Raw genomic sequence first — 25,095 nt, 5'->3', positions numbered from 1 at the left:
ATTACACAAAACCTGATAACCCAAAGGACTTTCAACCAGCACATCATAATTAAGTCTCATAGATTTCACATTTTTTCAAGAAGAACAAGTGATAAACAAATATATGAATGTGTAGAACCACGATCAAATAGTGTAACACACATAAGCCAAATAAGTGAAATTTACCGACAACCACGTCTTGTCTATCTTGATCATCCCTCTGCCTTATAGTATAAGCACGTGCAATAGCCCTTTGTCCACTAGCTTGATTAGTTCCACTTGTACCCTCTGCTTGGATGTTTTTAGGTCTTGCACCTCTATTAGTTTGAGAAGGATTAATAGAAAGCTTATGAATTGAGTCTTCGGTTCTCAAGGAAATAGCATTATTAGGCTTAGGACATTCTTTCACTTTATGATCAAAACTCCACAATTGAAACATGCACCAGAAGCTTTCCTGCAATTACCATAATAATTCTTTCCACATTGCCGACAAGTGGGTACACGAGGCTTGCCTTGGCCATAAGTTGGAGTGCTAGCTGTAGAAAAATCTGATATGTTTTGCTTTTGCTGCGGTGGCATGTTATCACTACTAGCCTTAGAGTTATCAAACCTTCCCCTTTTTGATGTACCCCCAAAATCTGGTTTAGGCTTCCAAAATTTGTTTTCATTTTTACTAGCTTCTTCTTTATCGAGTTGCTCCCAAGTAAAAGCAGCAAACACTAGCTTACAAAAGTTTTCATGTTGCAGGATCGCCACATTCTTTCTAATGGAATCAATTAAACCATCTTCAAACTTCCTACACTTGTCTTTTTCCTCTTTAATAATACCTCCAGCATAACGAGAGAGCCTTAGAAACTTCTGTTGGTACTCAGCAATAGACATGCTTCGTTGCTTTAAATTCAAAAACTCCTTTCTATTTGCATCACAATAAGCAGGAGGCACACTTCATACGAAATTCCCTAAGAAAATCATCCCAAGTAAGAACATGAGGTTTTACCTTGTCATTTGGAACACTTACCCACCAATCGTAAGCATCTTTTTGTAATAGTGAAATAACATACTTAAATTTGGCAACATCTAAACACTTTAACTACTCAAATACCCTCTCCATGTGCTCGAGCCATTGTTCAACATCTGTGGGATCAATGGTGCCTTCAACTCCACTCCACCCATTTTCCTCATTTTCTCAAACTTAATCACATTGGGATCATGCATCTCTTCAGCCATGTGGTGGAAGAATTCTGCAATTTGATGAAAAAGAGGATTCATGGCTTGAGTACCATGGCTCATTTGAGGATTTGAACCAGCTCTTACACCCTGATGGTTTCCCACTTCAGACCCACTAGTGTGGGGAACATATTGATTCGAGAAAGTTTCTCCAACCTCTTCTAGTGCATGAGGTTGGGGAACAGAGGTACCCAAACCTTCACGAGCAGCTTCCATAGGTAGGTAAGAAGAAGAGGCCATAACTTAATTCCTTCAAAAGGGAAGATCACATTGCATTAGGGACATGTACAAGATTCATGTGCTCTCTACATGCGATAGAAATACTATAAACTATGTAAGTGAACAAATAATCCAAATAGAACCTTTTTCGAATGCGAACAAGTATACAAGTAATTCGCAGCAAAAGTCCTAGAACCACAAACCGAAGCTCTAATACCAACACTTGTAGCGACCCTTCCAAAATAATATAAGCCAATAACTCACGAGATTTTTATGCATATATTGTACTCACACTAGAACAAAAAAAAGACATAAAAAAATATTACCAACTTCCAAGTACCCAAACTAGGTGGTTCAGGCTTCACACATTAGTTCAAAATTAGTGGGAAATTTATTATATTACCAGACTTGGGCTTACACACCCCAAAAGAATAAAACATAGAGCCATACTTATATTACAACCTATGGTGACATGATCAAATTAGTCCTCAAAATTCCATGTAAATATACAACACATAGATCATGTATAAATCCCAAGATTTATACAAAATATAGATTCCTATATGCAAATGTGATCTTCCTTAAGGCTCTCAAAATTTCCCTCTCCAATGGCTAGCGTCATGCATCCACTCGCTCATTCACTACAATAGAAATAACTATCGCTAAGCATATAGCTTAGTGGTGTAAAACTAAAGGTTCGGAGCCATCAAATTCACAAAACTACCTTTCTCAAGTCATGGGAAGCATAATCGAACATAATAAATAAATCAAGTAAACAATATATCAAAAGTATCAAGTTCGATATTTAGAGGTCCAATTGTCAAGAACGCTCATAGCACCATTTTTCAAGCGATTCAATAACAAGGCTCACCCAATATGTACATCATGTCTTCACACCAAGCACNTTTGAATCAGGTGGAAAACAAACATTCATGGCTTTTAACTCAAGAAGCAAGGGTAAAGGACTCAAAGAAATACTTGCAACGGATTTTTGACTTAAAGCATCTGCAACCACATTGGCTTTACCTGGATGATAATCAATCGTGCAGTGGTAATCTTTGATGAGTTCAAGCCATCTACGTTCTCGAAGGTTTAGCTCCTTCTGAGTACCCATGTACTTTAAGCTCTTGTGATCAGTGAATATATGACATTTCTCTCCATACAAATAATGCCGCCATATTTTCAAAGCAAACACTATAGCAGCAAGTTCAAGATCGTGAGTAGGATAATTTAATTCATGCGGTTTTAATTTCTGAGAGGCATAAGAAATAACCTTCCCTTCTTGCATCAAAACGTATCCTAGACCATTGTGAGAAGCACCACTGTATACTACATACTTTTTCCCTTCAATGGGTAGAGTAAGTATAGGCGCTTGAGTCAACAAGGATTTGAGAGTTTCAAAGCTCTTTTGGCATTTGTCATCCCAAATAAACTTTACTTCCTTTTGCAAGAGTTTAGTCAAAGGAGAGGCAATAATGGAAAAACCTTTCACAAATCTCTAAGCCTAAGAAACTTCTTACCTCGGTTGGACTTTTAGGAGGTCTCCATTCCACAACTACTTGTATCTTACTAGGATCCACCTTCACGCCTTCGGTTGATACAACATGTCCTAGAAATGTCACTTCATCAAGCCAAAATTCACACTTGGAAAGTTTAGCATAAAGTTCCTTCTCCTTCAAAATTTGCAAAATAATCCGGAGGTGTTTATCATGGTCTTCAATATTTCTAGAAAATATTAAAATATCATTTATAAAAACAACCACAAACTGATCAAGATAAGGCTTGAATACTCGATTCATTAGATCCATGAATACCGCAGGAGCATTTGTCAATCCGAATGGCATCACCAAAAATTCATAATGCCCATACCGAGTTCTAAAAGCAGTTTTAGGAATATCTTCCGCTCTAACACGCAGTTGGTAATATCCAGACCTTCAATCAATCTTTGAGAATACTTTAGCACCCTTCAATTGGTTAAGCAAATCATCTATCCTCGGTAGCGGATATCTATTCTTGATTGTTATTTTGTTCAATTGTCTATAGTCAAAGCAAAGCCTAAGAGTGCCATCTTTCTTCTTGACAAACAAAATAGGGGCTCCCCACGGAGAAACACTAGGTCGAATAAGACCTTTCTCAAGAAGTTCTTGCAATTGAGATTTCAATTCTCTTAACTCCGCCGGAGCCATTCTATAAGGAGTGACAAAAATAGGGGTAGATCCAAGAATAAGCTCGATTGGAAATTCAACCTCTCTTTTCGGGGCAATCCAAGAAGGTTTTCTAGGAAGACTTCTTTAAAATCATATACAACAGGTATGTCCTTGATACGAGGACTCTTCAACTGTGTATCAACTATGTGAGCAAGGTATGCCCCACATCCTTGACGCATCAATTATCTTGCTAGGGCCGCAAAAATAATACAAGATGTCAATGATCTTTCACCTTGTACAATGATGTGTGACAATGAAGGATCTTTAAAGGTCACATGCTTTGACCTACAATCCACCACTGCATGATATTTATGAAGCCAATCCATCCCGATAATAACATCAAAATATTTGAAGGGCATTTCAATCAAATCAGCAGAAAAGAACAAGCTTTGAATCACGAAAGGACAGTCACGATAAATTCAATTACACAAAACCTGATAACCCAAAGGACTTTCAACCAGCACATCATAATTAAGTCTCATAGATTTCACATTTTTTCAAGAAGAACAAGTGATAAACAAATATATGAATGTGTAGAACCACGATCAAATAGTGTAACACACATAAGCCAAATAAGTGAAATTTACCGACAACCACGTCTTGTCTATCTTGATTATCACTCTGCCTTATAGCATAAGCACGTGCAGTAGCCCTTTGTCCACTAGCTTGATTAGTTCCACTTGTACCTGCTGCTTGGGTGTTTTTAGGTCTTGCACCTCTATTAGTTTGAGAAGGATTAATAGAAAGCTTATGAATTGAGTCTTCGGTTCTCAAGGAAATAGCATTATTAGGCTTAGGACATTCTTTCACTTTATGATCAAAACTCCCACAATTGAAACATGCACCAGAAGCTCTCCTGCAATTACCATAATAATTCTTTCCACATTGCGGACAAGTGGGAACACGAGGCTTGCCTTGGCCATAAGTTGGAGTGTTAGCTGTAGAAAAATCTGATATGTTTTGCTTTTGTTGCGGTGGCATGTTATCACTACTAGCCTTAGAGTTATCAAACGTTCCCCTTTTTGATGTACCCCCAAAATCTGGTTTAGGCTTCCAGAATTTTTTTTCATTTTTACTAGCTTCTTCTTTATCGAGTCGCTCCCAAGTAAAAGCAGCAGACACTAGCTTACAAAAGTTTTCATGTTGCAGGATCGCCACATTCTTTCTAATGGAATCAATTAAACCATCTTCAAACTTCCTACACTTGTCTTTTTCCTCTTTAATAATACCTCCAGCATAACGAGAGAGCCTTAGAAACCTCTGTTGGTACTCAGCAATAGACATGCTTCGTTGCTTTAAATTCAAAAACTCCTTTCTATTTGCATTACAATAAGCAGGTGGCACACTTCATACGAAATTCCCTAAGAAAATCATCCCAAGTAAGAACAGGAGGTTTTACCTTGTCATTTGGAACACTTACCCACCAATCGTAAGCATCTTTTTTGTAATAGTGAAATAACATACTTAAATTTGGCAACATTTGAACACTTTAACTACTCAAATACCCTCTCCATGTGCTCGAGCCATTGTTCAACATTTGTGGGATCAATGGTGCCTTCAAACTCCACTCCACCCATTTTCCTCATTTTCTCAAACTTAATCACATTGGGATCATGCATCTCTTCAGCCATGTGGTGGAAGAATTCAGCAATTTGATGAAAAAGAGGATTCATGGCTTGAGTACCATGGCTTATTTGAGGATTTGAACCAGCTCTTACACCCTGATGGTTTCCCACTTCAGACCCACTAGTGTGGGGAACATATTGATTCGAGAAAGTTTCTCCAACCTCTTCTAGTGCATGAGGTTGGGGAACAGAGGTACCCGAACCTTCACGAGCAGCTTCCATAGGTAGGTAAGAAGAAGAGGCCATAACTTAATTCCTTCAAAAGGGAAGATCACATTGCATTAGGGACATGTACAAGATTCATGTGCACTCTACATGCGATAGAAATACTATAAACTAGGTAAGTGAACAAATAATCCAAACAGAACTTTTTTCGAATGCGAACAAGTATACAAGTAATTCGCAGCAAAAGTCCTAGAACCACAAACCGAAGCTCTAATACCAACACTTGTAGAGACCCTTCCAAAATAATATAAGCCAATAACTCACGAGATTTTTATGCATATATTGTACTCACACTAGAACAAAAAAAATACATAAAAAAATATTACCAACTTCCAAGTACCCAAACTAGGTGGTTCAGGCTTCACACATTCGTTCAAAATTAGTGGGAAATTTAATATATTACAAGACTTGGGCTTACACACCCCAAAAGAATAAAACATAGAGCCATACTTATATTACAACCTATGCTGACATGATCAAATTAATCCTCAAAATTCCATGTAAATATACAACACATAGATCATGTACAAATCCCAAGATTTATACAAAATATAGATTCCTATATGCAAATGTGATCTTCCTTAAGGCTCTCAAAATTTCCCTCTCCAATGGCTAGCGTCATGCATCCACTCGCTCATTCACTACGATAGAAATAACTATCGCTAAGCATATAGCTTAGTGGTGTAAAACTAAAGGTTCGGAGCCATCAAATTCACAAAACTACCTTTCTCAAGTCATGGGAAGCATAATCGAACATAATAAATAAATCAAGTAAACAATATATCAAAAGTATCAAGTTCGATATTTAGAGGTCCAATTGTCAAGAACGCTCATAGCACCATTTTTCAAGCGATTCAATAACAAGGCTCGCCCAATATGTACATCATGTCTTCACACCAAGCACAAACAAGTATCAAAAAGGGCCGACGCCCTGTATCAAGAAGGGTCAAAGCCCAATAATCAAGAGAATCAAGAACCATATTAAAAATGGTTTTCTAATTCGTACTTAAAATGGACAACTTCCATACTTAAGACGAACTAAAAATCCAGAGTCAAGATGGAAAGTGATCCGAATCAAGAGGCATACCAATAGTGACAAAGTCACAGCCACAAGAAGGACAAGGTCCCAACAAGAATGCCAGGTGATCAAACAATCCATACAAGTGGGCGAGTTACACAAGCGTCTTTTACTTCTCAAAGGATACCAATACAACAATGCAAAGTGACAAAAGTAACCAAGGTACCATGATCAAATTTCAGATATACTAGCAGTTAAAAGAGTGAAAATACAAGTTTATACACAAACCTCAGTGCTTTAGCAAGGAAACAGTCCAATACAACTTCAAGAGTTTAAACCGTAGAGCACAACGTAGCAAGGTCCTCCATATGTTCACGAGTATATACAACCTTAAAAAATACAATTAAATAACTTCTTTAATTCACAGCAGCTCAATAGTATTGGTGTAAAACAGAATTATCATCACAAGTAAGCTTAGCCTGTACAAACACGACTATGCTCCCAAAACAGTGATTCAACCAGCCTAGTACCTTATGTCGCAACTTAGATTTGAAAAGGAAAACGGCAAAACTAAACTTTATAACCTTCATGAAAGATGTAGCTACAACTCTTAAGGTTGCAAAAAGACAAGAATCAATGTAAAATATATTTTTTATAACCAAGTTTTCTCTTGTGATTTTGAAGAAAAATCTGTTTAGATATGTTTCTAAGGTTCTAAGGCTTGAGGAAAACGAGATTACGAAAGGAGGGGTGAAACTATATAGTCAAAAAAGTGATGTTTATCCCTTGGGCAGCTATCCTTCAAAGGTGCTGCCCAAAAATTTGTGTGCTGCCCAAAATGAATACATATACACCTATATATATATCCCTCATCTCATTTTACAGTTATACATAATTCTAATTGGAATATTACCTAAACACTCCATCACAATCCCTTAAATTACGATCACAATATATGTTAAGCAAGTTAGCAATTATCACAACATTTCAAATTCCTAAAATGAGATTAAAACATATTGTAGTAATTAAGAAATGGTAAACCGATATGCGACTCTTGGTTGATATATAGGGGGTGTTACAACTCTCTCCCCCTTAAAGAAATTTCGTCGCGAAATTTACCTTACACTAGTCTCGGAACAAGTTCGGATATTGGGTCCTCATGTCCTCTTCTCTTTCCCAGGTAGCTTCTTTTCCAGAATGGTTCCTCCAAAGCACCTTTACTAAGGGGATTCTCTTGTTTCTAAGTTGCTTTACTTCTCGAGCTTCAATTTGGATAGGTTCTTCATGATAAGTCAAGTCAGGATCAACCTCAATAGATTCAATTGAAAGAACATGCGATGGATCAGAATGATATCTTATGAGCATAGAAACATGAAAGACATTGTGGATCTTCTCCAACTCCGGTGGCAAAGCTAATTTAAATGCAACTGGTCCAACCCTTTCAAGTATCTCATAAGGTCCAATAAATAGGGGACTAAGCTTTCCCTTCTGGCCAAATCACATAATCTTTTTCCATGGAGACACCTTTAAGAATACTTTATCTCCCACTTGATATTCAATGTCAAGCCTTTTAAGATCAGCGTACGACTTTTGTCTATCCGAAGAAATCTTTAGACGATCTGTGAAAATTTTTACCTTGACCTCTAATTGTTGCACAATATCAGGACCAATAAGCTTTCTTTCCCCAACTTCACTCCAACAAAGAGGGGTCCGACATTTCCATCCGTATAGAGTTTCATAAGGAGGCATTCCAATACTCGATTGGTAGCTATTATTATAAGTAAATTCTATCAAAGCCAAGTGTTTGTCCCAACTACCCTCAAACTCCATAATGCAAGCTCGAAGCATATCCTCCAAANTTACAGTTATACATAATTCTAATTGGAATATTACCTAAACACTCCATCACAATCCCTTAAATTACGATCACAATATATGTTAAGCAAGTTAGCAATTATCACAACATTTCAAATTCCTAAAATGAGATTAAAACATATTGTAGTAATTAAGAAATGGTAAACCGATATGCGACTCTTGGTTGATATATAGGGGGTGTTACAACTCTCTCCCCCTTAAAGAAATTTCGTCGCGAAATTTACCTTACACTAGTCTCGGAACAAGTTCGGATATTGGGTCCTCATGTCCTCTTCTCTTTCCCAGGTAGCTTCTTTTTCAGAATGGTTCCTCCAAAGCACCTTTACTAAGGGGATTCTCTTGTTTCTAAGTTGCTTTACTTCTCGAGCTTCAATTTGGATAGGTTCTTCATGATAAGTCAAGTCAGGATCAACCTCAATAGATTCAATTGAAAGGACATGCGATGGATCAGAACGATATCTTATGAGCATAGAAACATGAAAGACATTGTGGATCTTTTCCAACTCCGGTGGCAAAGCTAATTTAAATGCAACTGGTCCAACCCTTTCAAGTGTCTCATAAGGTCCAATAAATCGAGGACTAAGCTTTCCCTACTGGCCAAATCACATAATCTTTTTCCATGGAGACACCTTTAAGAATACTTTATCTCTCACTTGATATTCAATGTCACGCCTTTTATGATCAGCGTACGACTTTTGTCTATCCGAAGAAATCTTTAGACGATCTATGAAAATTTTTACCTTGACCTCTAATTGTTGCACAATATCAGGACCAATAAGCTTTATTTCCCCAACTTCACTCCAACAAAGAGGGGTCCGACATTTCCATCCGTATAGAGTTTCATAGGGAGGCATTCCAATACTCGATTGGTAGCTATTATTATAAATAAATTCTATCAAAGCCAAGTGTTTGTCCCAACTACCCTCAAACTCCATAATGCAAGCTCGAAGCATATCCTCCAAAATTTGTATCACTCTTTCCGACTGGCCGTCTGTTTGAGGATGGAATGAAGTGCTAAATTTCAGCTTAGTACCCAAAGCTTCCTGCAAGCTACACCAAAATCTAGATGTAAACCTTGGATCTCGGTCAGATACAATAGACATAGAGATACCATATAGTCTTACAATCTCATTAATGTACAATTCGGCTAAACGCTCAATTGAGTAATCCATCCTGATTACTAAGAAGTGAGCAGTCTTGGTTAGCCTGTCCACAATCACCCATATTGCATCAAGATTTCTTTGGGTGCGAGGATGTCCAGAAACAAAGTCCATAGTTATTCTCTCCCCATTTCCATTTCGGCATCGACAAGGGCTGTAGTAAACCAACTAGGACCTGATGTTCTGCCTTTACTTGTTGACAAACCAAACATTTAGAAATGAACTCCGCAATATCTCTCTTCATACCATTCCACCAATAATTTTCTTTGCTAGTCTGATACATCTTTGTACCTCCAGGATGCATTGCATATGGTGAAGTATGTGCTTCTTTCAGTATTTCCCCCCTCAAGTTGTCATCATTAGGGATGCATAACCTGTTCTGATAAAATAAGACACCATCCTCTGTTAATGTAAAATCAAGTTTTTCCCCATTTTGAACTTCTCTGGTCAATTTTACCAGTTTCTCATCTTTCTTTTGTGCTTCTTTCCCCTGTTCAAGTAATATTGGCTTTACTTGCAAATTAGCAATAACTGAACTGTCTGAATCAGGTGTAAAACAAACATTCATAGCTCTTAACTCAAGAAGCAAGGGTAAAGGACTCAAAGAAATGTTTGTAACGGATTTTTGACTTAAAGCATTTGCAACTACATTGGCTTTACCTAGATGATAATCAATCGTGCAGTCGTAATCCTTGATGAGTTCAAGCCATCTACGTTCTCGAAGGTTTAGCTCCTTCTAATTACCCAAGTACTTTAAGCTCTTGTGATCAGTGAATATATGACATTTCTCTCCATACAAATAATGCCACCATATTTTCAAAGCAAACACTGTAGCAGCAAGTTCAAGATCGTGAGTAGGATAATTCAATTCATGCGGTTTTAATTTCTGAGAGGCATAAGAAATAACCTTCCCTTCTTGCATCAAAACGCATCCTAAACCATTGTGAGAAACATCAATGTATACTACATACTTATTCCCTTCAATGGGTAGAGTAAGTATAGGCGCTTGAGTTAACAAGGATTTGAGAGTTTCAAAGCTCTTTTGGCATTTGTCATCCCAAATAAACTTTACTTCCTTTTGCAAGAGTTTAGTCAAAGGAGAGGCGATAATGGAAAAGCCTTTCACAAATCTTCTATAGTGTCCTGCTAAGCCTAAGAAACTTCTTACCTCGGTTGGACTTTTGGGAGGTCTCCATTCCACAACTGCTTATATCTTACTAGGATCCACCTTCACGCCTTCGGTTGATGCAACATGTCCTAGAAACGTCACTTCATCAAGCAAAAATTCACACTTGGAAAGTTTAGCATAAAGTTCCTCTCCTTTAAAATTTGCAAAATAATCCGGAGGTGTTTATCATGGTCTTCACTACTTCCGAAAAATATTAAAATATCATCTATAAAAACAACCACAAACTGAACAAGATAAGGCTTGAATACTCGATTCATTAGATCCATGAATACTGCAGGAGCATTTGTCAATCCGAATGGCATCACCAAAAATTCATAATGACCATACCGAGTTCTTAAAGCAGTTTTAGGAATATCTTCCGCTCTAACACGCAGTTGGTGATATGCAGACCTTAAATCAATCTTTGAGAATACTTTAGCACCCTTCAGTTGGTCAAACAAATCATCTATCCTCGGTAGTGGATATCTATTCTTGATTGTTATTCTATTCAACTGTCAATAGTAAATGTAAAGCCTAAGAGTGCCATCTTTCTTCTAGACTAACAAAACAGGGGCTCCCCAAGGAGAAACACTAGGTCGAATAAAACCTTTCTCAAGAAGTTCTTGCAAATGATTTCAATTCTCTTAATTCCGCTGGAGCCATTCTATAAGGAGCGATAAAATAGGGGTAGATCCTGGAATAAGCTCGATCGGATATTCAACCTCTCTTTCTGGACAATCCAGGAAGGTTTTCTTGGAATACTTCTTTAAAATCACATACAACAGGTATGTCCTTGATACAAGGTCTTTTCAACTGTGTATCAGCTATGTGAGCAAGGTATGCCCCACATCCTTGACCCATCAAATATCTTGCTAAGGCCACAGAAAATATACTAGCTAGCAATGATATTTCACCTTGTACAATGATGTGTGACATTGAAGGATCTTTAAAGGTCACATGCTTTGACCTACAATCCACCACTCCATGATATTTATAAAGCCAATCCATCTCGATAATAACATCAAATTCTTTGAAGGGCATTTCAATCGAATCAGCAAGGAAGACCAAGATTTGAATCACGAAGGGACAATCACGATAAATTCGATTACACACAACCTGATAACCCTAAGGACTTTCAACCAGCACATCATAATTAAGTCTCATACATTTCACATTTTCAGGAAGAACAAGTGATAAACAAATATATGAATGTGTAGAATCAGGATCAAACAGTGTAAACACACATAAGCCAAATAAATGAAATTTACCGACAACCAAGTCTTGTCCATCTTGATCATCACTCTGCCTTATAGCATAAGCACGTGCAGTAGCCCTTTGTCCACTAGCTTGATTAGTTCCACTTGTACATTGCTGCTTGGGTGTTTTTAGGTCTTGCACCTCTATTAGTTTGAGAAGTATTAATAGAAGGCTTATGAACTGAGCCTTCAGTTCTCAAGGAAAGAGCATTATTAGGATTGGGACATTCCTTCACTTTATGATCAAAGCTCCTACAATCGAATCATGCACCAAAAGCTCTCCTGCAAGTACCATAATGATTCTTTCCACACTGCGGACAAGTGGGAACACGAGGCTTGCCTTGGCAATAAGTTGAAGTGCCAACTGTAGAAAAATTTGATATGTTTTACTTTTGCTGCAGTGGCCTGTTATCACTACTAGCCTTAGAATTATCAAACCTTCCCCTTTTTGATGGACCCCCCAAATCTAGTCTAGGCATCAGGAATTTGTTTTTCTTCTTTATCAAGTCACTCCCAAGAAAAAGCAGCAAACACTAGCTTACAAAAGTTCACATGTTGCAGGATCGCCACATTCTTTCTAATGGAATCATTTAAACCATCTTCAAACTTCCTACACTTGTCTTTTTCCTCTTTAATAATACCTCCAGCATAACGAGAGTGCCTTAGAAACACATGTTGGTACTCAACAATAGATATGCCTCGTTGCCTTAAATTGAAAAACTCCTTTCTCTTTCAATCACAATAAGCAGGTGGGACATACTTCATACAAAATTCCCTAAGAAAATCACAGCAAGTAAGACAGAAGGTTTTACCTTGGAATTTGAAACACTTACCCACCAATCGTAAGCATTTTTTTGTAATAGTGAAATAACATACTTAAATTTGGCAACATCTAAACACTCTAACTGCTCAAATACCTTCTCCATGCGCTGCAGCCATTGTTCAACATCTGTGGGATCAACGGTGACTTCAAACTCCACTCCACCCATTTTTCTCATTTTCTCAAACTTAATCACATTGGGATCATGCATCGCTTTAGCCATGTGGTGGAAGAATTCAACCATTTGATGAAAAGGAGGATTCATGGCTTGAGTACCACGGCTCATGTGAGGATGTGAACCAGCTCTTACACCCAGATGGTTTCCCACTTCAAACCCACTAGTGTGGGGAACATATTGATTCGAGAAAGGTTCTCCAACCTCTTCTAGTACATGAGGTTGGGGAACAGAGGTACCCGAACCTTCACGAACATATACATGATGCAAGTGCACTCTACATGCGATAGAAATACTATAAACCATGTAAGTTAACAAATAATCCAAATAGAACCTTTTTCGAATGCGAACAGGTATACAAGTAATTCACAGCAAAAGTCCTAGAACCACAAACCGAAGCTCTGATACTAACACTTGTAGCGACCATTCCGAAATAATATAAGCTAATAACTCACGAGATATTTATGCATATATTGTACTCACACTAGAACAAAAAAATGACATAAAAAAATATTACAATCTTCCAAGTACCCAAACTAGGTGGTTCATGCTTCACACATTCATTCAAAATTAGTGATAAATTTAATATATTACAAGGCTTGGGATTACACACCCCAAAAGAACAAAACATAGAGCCATACTTATATTACAATCCATGGTGACATGATCAAATTAGTCCTCAAAATTCCATGTAAATATAAAACACATAAATCATGTACAAATCCCAAGGTTTATACAAAATATAGATGCCTATATGCAAATGTGATCTTCCTTAAGACTCTCAAAATTTCCCTCTCCAGTGGCCAGCTTCATGCATCCACTCGCTCATTCCCTACAATAGAAATAACTATCGCTAAGAATATAGTTTAGTGGTGTAAAACTATAAGTTCAGAGCCATCAAATTCACAAAACTACCTTTCTCAACTCATGGGCAGCATAATCGAACATAATAAATAAATCAAGTAAACAATATATCAAAAGTATCAAGCTCGATATTTAGAGGTCCAATTGTCAAGAACACTCATAGCGCCATTTTCCAAGAGATTCAATAACAAGGCTCGCCCAATATGTACATCATCTCTTCACACCAAGCACAAACAAGTATCAAGAAGAGCCGACGCCCTGTATCAAGAAGGGTCAAAGCCCAATAATCAAGAGAACCAAGAACCATATTAAAAATGGTTTTCTATTTCGTACTAAAAATGGACAACTTCCATACTTAAGACGAATTAAAAATCCAGAGTCAAGATGACAAATGATCCGAATCAAGAGGCATGCCAATAGTGACAAAGTCACGGCCACAAGAAGGACAAGGTCCCAACAATAGTGCCAGGTGATCAAACAATCCATACAAGTGGGCGACTTACACAAGCATCTTTAACTTCTCAAAGGATACCAATACAACAATGCAAAGTGACAAGAGTAACCAAGGTACCAAGTTCAAAATTCAGATATACTAGCAGTTAAAAGGGCGCAAATACAATTTTATACACAAACCTTAGTGCTTTAGCAAAGAAACAGTCAAAAATAAGTTCAAGAGTTCAAATCGTAGACCACAACGTATCCAGGACCTCAACTTGTTCACGAGTATATACAACCTTAAAAAATACAACTAAATAACTTCTTTAGTTCCCACCAGCTCAATAATATTGGTGTAAAACATAATTATCATCACAAGTAAGCTTAGCCTGTACAAACACGACTATGCTCCCAAAACAGTGATTCTGGCCAGCCTAGTACCTTATGTCGCAACTTAGATTTGAAAAGGAAAACGGCAAAACTAGACTTTACAACCTTCATGAAAGATGTAGCTACACCTCTTAAGGTTGCAAAAAAAAAAAAGAATCACCGTAAAATATATTTTTATAAAAGGATATATTCAAAACACTAACAACTGTCCATACAGGATTTTTAATTTCAAAATCTGGACTTAACTTGTCCTATGTTGCGTCCAATATTTTGATTCTATAACAGCTAAATTAGAACTTTACTTAAACATTAAAGTTGTAGGTCTACAAATTAGCTTTCCAAATCATATTTATTCACTGTAAACGGAGTCCTAGAGGACGAGATATGCATAAATTACCAAACAGAACCCAGCTCATGAACAAATTTCGTCACTTACCAAAAAGAAGTGTGTGTCTCGAATTCCAGCCAATAGAACCAAGTTTTCTCTTGTGATTTTGAAGATAAATCTGTTTAGATATGTTTCTAAGGTTCTAAGGCTTGAGGAAAACGAAATTACTAAAGGAGGGGTGAAAATATATAGTCAAACAAGTGATGTGTATCCCTTGGGCAGCTGTCCTTCAAAGGTGCTGCCCAAAAATTTGTGTGCTGCCCAAAATGCATACATATACACCTATATATATCCCTCATCTCCTTTTAAATTTATACATAATTCTAATTATAATATTACCTAAACACCCCCTCACAATCCCTTAAATTACGATCACAATTTATGTTAAGCAAGTTAGCAATTATCACAACATTTCAAGTTCCTAAAATGAGAGTAAAACATATTGTAGTAATTAAGCAATGTTAAATTGACATGCGACTCTTGGTTAATATTTAGGGGTGTTATATAATGATCATTTACGGATCGTGTTGCAAATTCTTAACGACCAACAACTTTTTGACAAATTTAGCAAATGAGAGTTTTGGCTAAGGTTTGTAGCTTTCTTTTGCCATATTATTTCAAGTAAGGGTATTGAGGTACATCCTATGAAGACGGATGCGGTCAAGAGTTGGCCTAGAACTCTAAATCCTATGGATATTAGAGGTTTCTTGGGTTTTGCCAGTTACTACAAAAGGTTTGTTGAGAGGTTCTCTTCAATTGCCTCTCCTTTGACATCTTTGACTCAAAAAAAGGCTACATTCCTATGGTCTGAAACATGTTAGAAGAGCTTCCAAGAGTTGAAGGATAGACTTACTTTCGCTTCAATCTTGACTTTTCCATAAGGGACAGATGGTTTTGTGGTTTATTGTGATGCCTCTAGAATTGGGTAATGGTGTGTGCTTATGCAAAATTGGAAAGTCATTTCCTATGCCTCAAGGAAACATAAGATTCATGAGAAGAATTATCCTACCCACGACCTTGAACTAACAGTAGTTGTTTTTGCCTTAAAGATTTGGAGGCATTATTTTTATGGATTTCATGTAGATATGTTTACCAACCATAAAAGTTTGCAATATGTATTTAATCAATAGGATCTAAATCTTTGCCAAAGAAGGTGGTTTGAGTTATTGAAAGATTATGACATGAGTGTTCTCTATCATCCCGTAAAAGCAAATATGGTGGCGTATGCTCTTAGTCGGTTATCCATGGGAAGTGTTTCTCATATTGAAGAAAAAAAGAAACAGTTGGCTTAAGATGTTCATAGATTGGCCCGATTGGGTTTTCGGTTAGTGGACTCTACCAAGAGTGGTGTTATGGTCCACAATGGTTCATAATCGTCTTTAGTGGCTGATGTGAAAGCCAAGCAAGGTCTTGATCAAATTTTGGTCGACTTACAAAAAGCGGTGCTTAATAAATCTGTTGAGGCTCTCTCCTAAAGAGGAGATAGTGTACTTAGATATCAAGGTCGTTTGTGTGTCCCAAGTGTTGTTGACTTGAGGGAACATATCTTGTCAGAAGCTCATAGTTCTCGGTATTCCATTCACCCAGGAGTCACCAAGATTTACTGTGATTTACGGGAGGTCTATTGGANGGTGCTTAATAAATCTGTTGAGGCTCTCTCCTAAAGAGGAGATAGTGTACTTAGATATCAAGGTCGTTTGTGTGTCCCAAGTGTTGTTGACTTGAGGGAACATATCTTGTTAGAAGCTCATAGTTCTCGGTATTCCATTCACCCAGGAGTCACTAAGATTTACTGTGATTTACGGGAGGTCTATTAGTGGAATGGGATGAAGAAGGATATTGCGGAATTTGTGACTAAGTGTCCTTATTGATAACAAGTGAAAGTTGAGCATAAAAAATCAGGAGGTTTATCCCAAGACATTAGCATTCCTACATGGAAGTGGGAAGATGTTAATATGGACTTTATTGTTGGTTTGCCTCGCACCCGGCGACAACATGACTCGATTTGGGTTATAGTAGATCGAAAGACGAAATTGGCTCATTTTATTCCGGTCAAGGTTTCCTATTCGGCATAGGATTATGATAAGTTGTACTTGAGAGAAATTGTAAAGTTGCATAGAGTACCTTTGTCCATTATTTCCAATCATGGTACCCAATTCACTTCTCAGTTTTGGAAGTCTTTCCAAAAGGGTCTTAGTTCTCATGTTAAGCTTAGGATGGCCTTTAATCCCCAAATCGATGGGCAAGCAAAGCGTACTATCCAAACTTTGGAAGATATGTTGAGAGCTTGTGTGATTGATTTTAAGGGTAATAGGGATGACCATTTGTCATTGATTGAGTTCGCTTATAACAATAGTTATCACTCGAGTATTGATACAGCTCCATTTGAGGCATTATATTGTAGGAGGTGTAGATCTCCTATAGGTTAGTTTTAGGTGGATGAAGTCTTCCTAATAGATCCTGAATTCTTACATGAGGCCATAGAGAAGGTTCGACTTATCAGAGAAAGGTTCAAAACGGCTCAAAGTCGGCAAAAGTCATCTGTCGATATAAGAAGAAGAGATATTGAGTTTGATGTTCATGATTGGGTTTACTTGAAAATTTCAAACATGAATGGTGAGATGAGGTTTGGTAAGAAAGGGAAGTTCAATCCTCGTTATGTAGGCACATATGAGGTTTTGAGACGTGTTGGTAAGGTTGGTTATTAACTAGATTTGCCTAATGAATTAACATCGGTGCATCCAATTTTCAGTGTCACTATGTTGAAGAGATGTGTTGGTGATCTAATATCCATAGTTCCCTTAGAAGGTTTGGGAGTTAAGGAGAATCTTTCTTATGAAGAAGTACCGGTTGATATTTTAGACCGGCAAGTCAAGAAGTTGAGAAATAAAGAAGTAGCTTCCGTGAGAGTGTTGTGGAGGAATCAGTTAGTTGAGGGTGCTACTTGAGAGGCCGAGGCCTATATGATGTTCCGATATCCTCATCTATTTACTTATACTCCTACTCTAGCTTGAGGTAATGAGTTCCTCATGGTTAACTCTTTTTTTTTGGAGTCACGTGTCTTGAATGTTTCCATGATTTCCTTACTAAGCATGATTCATGTAAAAAGCATAATTTTTGAGAAAATGAGTCAGTTTGAGTGATTTCTACATGTTTATATGCATTTGAGTATGAATTGCATGTAGACTACATGATATGATGATATGAGCATGGTTTAGCTTAAAGTTGACGTTTCATCCTCGGATGTTAGCTTGGAGTTGATGTTTCCTCCTCGAATATGTGTATTGCATGCATGATGGGCTTTTAGATTTAGTTCCACCCCTCTTATAATGTTTTCATTACGTTCTTGCTTGGAGTCCATAATTCCTCCTTGATTATATGCATTTAGATGAAGTTGCATTGATGGTTGGATGCTAGTTCCTCTCCTACTATTTCCGTACTAGCTTAAATCTTATTCGAGGATGAATCATCCCAAGGGGAATATATTGTAACACTCCGGATCTGAAAGATGGTAAGATAGCAATTTTTAGGAATTGTAGGTGCCAGCTGATGGAGGCCACCCACAACCCATGGATGGGACCACACACCGTAGTGTGGTCCGTGGTTGGTCACCCCGACTTAGATCTAGAGGTCCAAAACCACGACCTGACCAACAGACCATTGGTCAGACCACGGTCCATGGTCAAGTGTCGGTAGGTCAGGACCTAGGAACCCAACTTTCTTACCATGGACGAGGGCCGTGCAGGACGGACCATCGGTCAGTCACGGTCTGTCTCTGGTGTTTCAAATTTCTATGTTGAAGAAGTGTACGGGCGATCCTTCACTCATTATACCCACTGAAAGTATTTGTATTGAGGACAACCTATCTTATGAGGAGATACCCGTTGAGATACTAGATCGTCAGGTTTGCAAATAGAGAACCAAGGAGGTAGCATTAGTTAAGGTCTTATGGAGGAATTAGTTTGTTGAGGAAGCTACTTAGGAGGCTGAGGAGGATATGAAGAAGAGATACCCACATCTCTTTACTTCAAGAGAAATTTCAGACCAAGGTAATGCCTTTTTCTAATACACTCTTTAATTTGATATGCTATGATGTGTTAAATTTCATGTTGGGTGTTTGAGTTGGGTGTTAGATATTTCCACCCTTAGTTATACTTAAGAGTGAGCTCATTCGATGAAGAATGTTCCCAAGGGGGATATATTGTAACACCTCGATATTTGAAAGAGCTAAATTTAGAAAGAACTAAATTGGAAAGATTTAATTTGAGATTTGTGCAAGTTAGACTTAAATTGTGAGCTTTGGGTCAACTTATAACGACCATAACTTTCAGTACAGGATAAGTTAGGTAGCCTATAAGATATCAAAAGAGTGATTTTTTATTTCTCTTTCCAACGCCACCGAGTTTGCTAAATTACGAGTTCGGATGAGGGAGATATGCCCATTTGAGTACAGCCTGTCCAGTTAAGGGAATCCATCCGAATTAAGGAGGGTAATTTTGGTATTTACCTTACCCACACTAGCCAAACTCATTTTCAGTAATATTTGAAGGGTATAACTACTTAGATCATTTTACACAATTTCTAAACACGCTTAGGGTTTTAGATAAAAGTTCAAAAGGAGAAATTCAAGCGTTCGTTCAAGATTCTTGCGATCGTTGAGGTGTTTTCGCAAAGGATTTGATCCTTACGAGGTATGTAAGCATTCATAGTGATGGGTTTATTCACCCTCACGCCAATCATGATTTTCTTGAGATATTTTCATCAATGAAAATCCATGTATTGAGGTTCTTGATGAGTTTCTTGAAGTTTCGTTCTTAATTCTTTAATATTGGTATTTGATGAGTTCTTGAGGTGATTGTTATGAGTTTGAGGGTTGGTTTTTAGTAGATTTTAGTTTACTAATGATGGGTATACGAATCTAAGGGTGTTTGGAAGAAATCAATCAATTGTAGATGAATTTAGGGCCAACTATTGAAGAGGAAAATTCATCGGGTTTTCTAGGCTAGGCATGGGGCAAAGTGCCACCAATGCTCCAGGGGGCAGGTGCGTCGCGCCAAGGTCGCCTGCCCCAGTCTTTATTCATCATTTTTTCCGTCTAAGTTATTTTAAAATGTTTTCCTGATTATAACTATCCAAACTACATCTAATCATTGAGAAATCCAGTATATCCAAACCATAATTCTTGAATTCACACTTCAAATTTAAGATATAGTTAAGATTAAAGTTCGAGGGAATTCATTTGAATAATTTTGAGAAGTCTTATGCAAACTTTTAAAATTTGTTTTACTACTTAAGTACTTGAGTATGAGGATGAGGAGAGTTGAGTTTTATTTTTCAAAATGAATATATGGGAACTAAGTATTCCCAAGAGTAAATGTTTTACATTTAAAATGAGATGAATCTTGATTTCCGAATGAGTTCATGAGGAGTTTTGAGCATAATCTCTTTTAAGAAAACCTTTTGAATAATAATCTCAAAGTTTGAGGAAGAGGAAATGTTTTAAAACATATGAGCATGAGTTATCTTATTGGGATTAGTATTGAATAGTGATATGGGGATGAGTTCAGACAACTCAAAGTCCTCATAAACCATGTATGCCAACATGGGTAAAGGGTCATACTTTTTAGATGATTCTTTATTTCGTTTTAAGTATAGCTTAGTGGATCCACTTAGTTGAGGATGTCTTATACTCCGGCAAGGTATAGGACAGTTTTGGCAGCGTGGGTGAGACATTGTATCATCACATAGCTCATAGTGATGGTTATCGATTTTAGAATCTCCCAATTAAGAGTAAAAGAGTTATTAATGTATTTTAAATATATTGAGTTATTATCTGCTGTTTTTAAAGCTTTCTTTATACTGCATCTTTATTGTTTCTTTTATACTGAACTGAGTTGAGTATTTCTGAGTTTGAGTATCTTTGAGTATCTTTGAGTATCATTGAGTTAAATTGAGTTGTCTTTAGTTGAGATAAGATGAGTATTTTCTTCTTTTTTATTAGTTCAATCTTGTGTCTATGCTATACAGTTCCCGTTACATGCGCATACATTCTATGTACTGACGTTATTTTGCTTGCATCTTTTGATGATGCAGATAGAGGAGTTCAAGGTCATCAACAGGCGCACCGTTGATTCCACTCGTAGTTCCAGAGTTGCTTTGTTAAGCCTCCTTGCTTCCCGAGGATTCCCATTTACTTTCCAGTTTTTTTAGGATGCCGTGGGTCTTGTCCCTACTTCCATCATAGTGATTAGAGGCTTGATAGATAGTGGTGTTTTGAGTAGTCTTTTCTATTTCTATTCTTAAATGTTTAGGACTTGAGTTGAACAGTTAAGTTATTGAGCATTTAAAACTAATTAAGTTAAACTATTTTAGTAATGATGTATTTATGAGTTGAGTAACATTTGAAGTTCCTTTATTGTTGAATAAGTCTTCCGCTCAGAGTTTAGCCAGGCCAAGGGTTCGCTTGGGGCCAGGAATGATTCTCGAGTGTCGGCTACGTCCAGAGTGTAGGCTTGGGGCGTGACACTATATTTTTCATAAAGGTATTGACATATATGTAATGTCTGTTACAAGATATTATTTCTGTGTTATTTGCATTCTAGATCATTTTCTTATAGGATATGCTAAGTATGAGTTATTGTTGAAATGTTACCTATTTTATAAAGAATGTGGCTATATGCTATTTATTTTTTAAGATATGGTTTCACATATTTCATGACTCACAAAAAAAATTCATATGCATTACGTGCTTCATAGAATATTGGATCACATGTTACGTGCATTCACATTAGAGGATATACACCCACAGGTCAAAGGTTAATTATTTATATGTTACAGACAAAGTAAATCACCTGGTTATATGACACATTCCTCGTGGATCATTTATTTTACCATAATATGCTTCCCAACGTTATATAATTAATATGTAGAAGTTTAACCACTCAAATCATGTATGATGTATGGTCTATAAGACATAGATGTATTTGTTTCTAAACTACAATATATGTGCTAATATGTCTCATGTCGCATAAAGCCTAGTAGTTGCATTATGTTAGAAAATTAAGATTTGTCTAGAAACTTCTAGATTGGAGATATTTTGTATTAGATATGTTAGAAAAGTAAGAATTGTCTAGAAACTCCTAGGTTGGAGATATTTTGTACTAGATATGTTAGAAAAGTAAGAATTATCTAGAAACTCCTAGGTTGGAGATATTTTGTAGTAGATATGTTAGTCTTGATTTAAAATGTGTGGTGGTTAGTGAGCCACATAGGTACATAGTTTGGTGTGAGATATTTTGCTTATTATGTGGTTGTAATTCTCACACTTTATCTATAAATACACCATATGTAATGAAACATCTTGTGAAAAAAAATTGAACTCAAGAAAACTTAAGCCTTCTGCTTCAATTTCAGATTTTCTGTTGCAATTTACAGCTCCTATTTCCTATCGTTTACACCTTGTAGACCTGAAGTTCTTCTTCATTTTCATTGTAACACATTATGTATTATGCTCATAAAGACTTGCATTATGTATTACGCTCTAATTAATGAGATTTTAGTTGAGCATCTTCTTGTCTCATAAAGACTTGCATTATGTATTACGCTCTAATTAATGAGATTTTAGTTGAGCATCTTCTTGTTTATATGCTTAATATCGCCCAGTGAGGCACAAAAGAAAAATTTATCTGTCTTTTATGTTTAGGATTGTATGGTATATAAAAGAAACTCATCAACAACTTAAAAAGAATTCATAGATTTAGCCATGTAAGAATTATTTTCATTCGTGGGTGAATGTTCCTAAGGGGGAAAGATGTAACACCCCAATTGATTAAGATTGTCTTTCGTCCCATATGGAAGGCTTATGAGCCTAATATGATAGTTTTATTGTGACACTCTATGTGAATCGGTAATATCAAATTTAAATTGAAATTTGCTTAAAATATTTTTTTTATTGTCTTCCAAAGAAATGTCTTAACATATACTTTTTTTAATAAGTAATAACACTAATCTATCTATCTATATTACCTTAAAAGCATGAACTCCTAACTTGAATGTTAAATTACTATAATATCCCTAATTTAGGTTGTGACTTTTTCGATTAGTTGTGACTTTTCCAATAAGTTGTGACTTTTTTCAAAGGGTTGTGATTTTTTTTATGAGTTACGACTTTTCTAATAAGTTGTGATCTTTTTCAAAGGGTTGTGATTTTTCAATAAGTTGTGACTTTTCCAAAGATTTGTGACTTTTTCAGTAAGTTATGACTTTTCCAAAGAGTTGTGACTTTTTCAATAAGTTGTGACTTTTCCAAAGTGTTGTGACTTCTCGGGAAGGTCATGATTTTTCAGATAAGACACAAAAATATTTGTTCATCTACACTTTATTGACTATAAATAGAGGGACTTCCTCTCATTTTTCAACCACATTTTTTTCTAATCATCTATTCTTCTTCTTCTTCTTGCATTTTAATTTTTTTTGTGTGATTTAGTGTCGTTGAGTCAGTTCGAAGTTTAGCGGAATATGAGGTACCACTATTATGAAGTAAGTCGTTCTATCCTAAGAAGATATACTCTATAACCTCGAGTACTTGAGGAAAATAATATACTCTATAACCTCGAGTACTTGAGGAAAATAATATAATTTTGATGATATAATAATTATTTTTTGCTTAATATATACATTAGTATGTAATGTTCCAATATATGAAGTTAACGTGTTGTAGTCTAAATTCATTTGTTTTTGTTAACAATTTCTCTTGTGATGTAGATATATGCTTCTCAATATCTTTTTCCAAAATTTAGAGAATTTCCACGATCTGTTTTTTATACTCAAGACAAAAGAATGACTTTATTTATCAATGTTACTTATGTGATTTAGACTTCCAGGAAGTTTGCTTCAAAATAGTTATTACTATATAAACATTGCCCTTTTGTTTTACTTATGTACTATTTCTTAATATTTCAGCATTATAGACGAAGAAAAGTTCATATGACTTGTAATAACGTTAGTTGAAGTTTGTATTAGTTTAATTTTTATTATTCATTTAATAGCTAATTTTGTGAGATAAATATTTTCATTAATGCAAATATGTACTTATAGGGTAGGTATTTGTATTTAAATTAAAATATTATATATGTCACAAATGTATTATCAAGTTAACGAGAACTTCTAACTTCAAAATATATTATTTTAAAATGTTCCAAGTTTTTTTTAAAAAAAAAACCTCACAAAAATGTGAAAATATAAAATGTAGTTGTTCTCTTCACATGTCCATATGACATCTAAACAATTTAACGTAGAATACACATGCAAAACACATCTGGTTAGATGATCAAAAAAATATAAAACAAATATTGTCTATAAGGCAATATTAGTGAGATAAAACCAATTAAATGATTGAACTTCATCAAATTGAAATAAGTGTATACATAATTGCATTTAACCAATAAAAAATTTCATTGACCTGTACATAGGTTTGCGTGAATAAGAGATATATATGACGATCCACATTGAACATTCACAAAAGAATTTGCAATATTATATTTTGCTAAGCTTATTATTCAAATCTTCCTTAAATAAGCAATACTATTTACTATAACATATATTTTTAAAATTGGTAATCACATGCAACGCACGTGTCAAAAAACTAGTTTTATATATATATATATATATATATATATTCTCATATGTATCAAAAAGGTAATATCTAGATATAGGAAATGAGATTTTATTGGTAATTTAATACTCACTTATATATATATATATATATATATATATATGAACTTGCTACCTTTTACTTAGTAGTATTATTATATTTTTGAATGTTTTCATAGCTTTAGCTATCTTTCACCGTGAGAAAAGTACTACACCAACACCATCTCATTTGGTCCTCTTCTATGTACATATACATCTACAACATCCACTAGATGTCACCCTTTTTGGGGGGTTAGGTTCTGCGATTTCTTTGCTATTTTCTCAATCTTATATCGTGTGGATTTCAAAGTTTAACAACTCAAAAGTGTTGGCCAAGAGAATGGGTACACAGAGTTGGGGGGGGGGGGGGGGGG

Source organism: Solanum stenotomum, chromosome 12 (genome assembly GCF_019186545.1).
Source record: "Solanum stenotomum isolate F172 chromosome 12, ASM1918654v1, whole genome shotgun sequence".
NCBI lineage: Eukaryota > Viridiplantae > Streptophyta > Magnoliopsida > Solanales > Solanaceae > Solanum > Solanum stenotomum.
The sequence above is the reverse complement of the archived record's forward strand: the minus strand, read 5'-3'. Positions refer to the sequence as shown.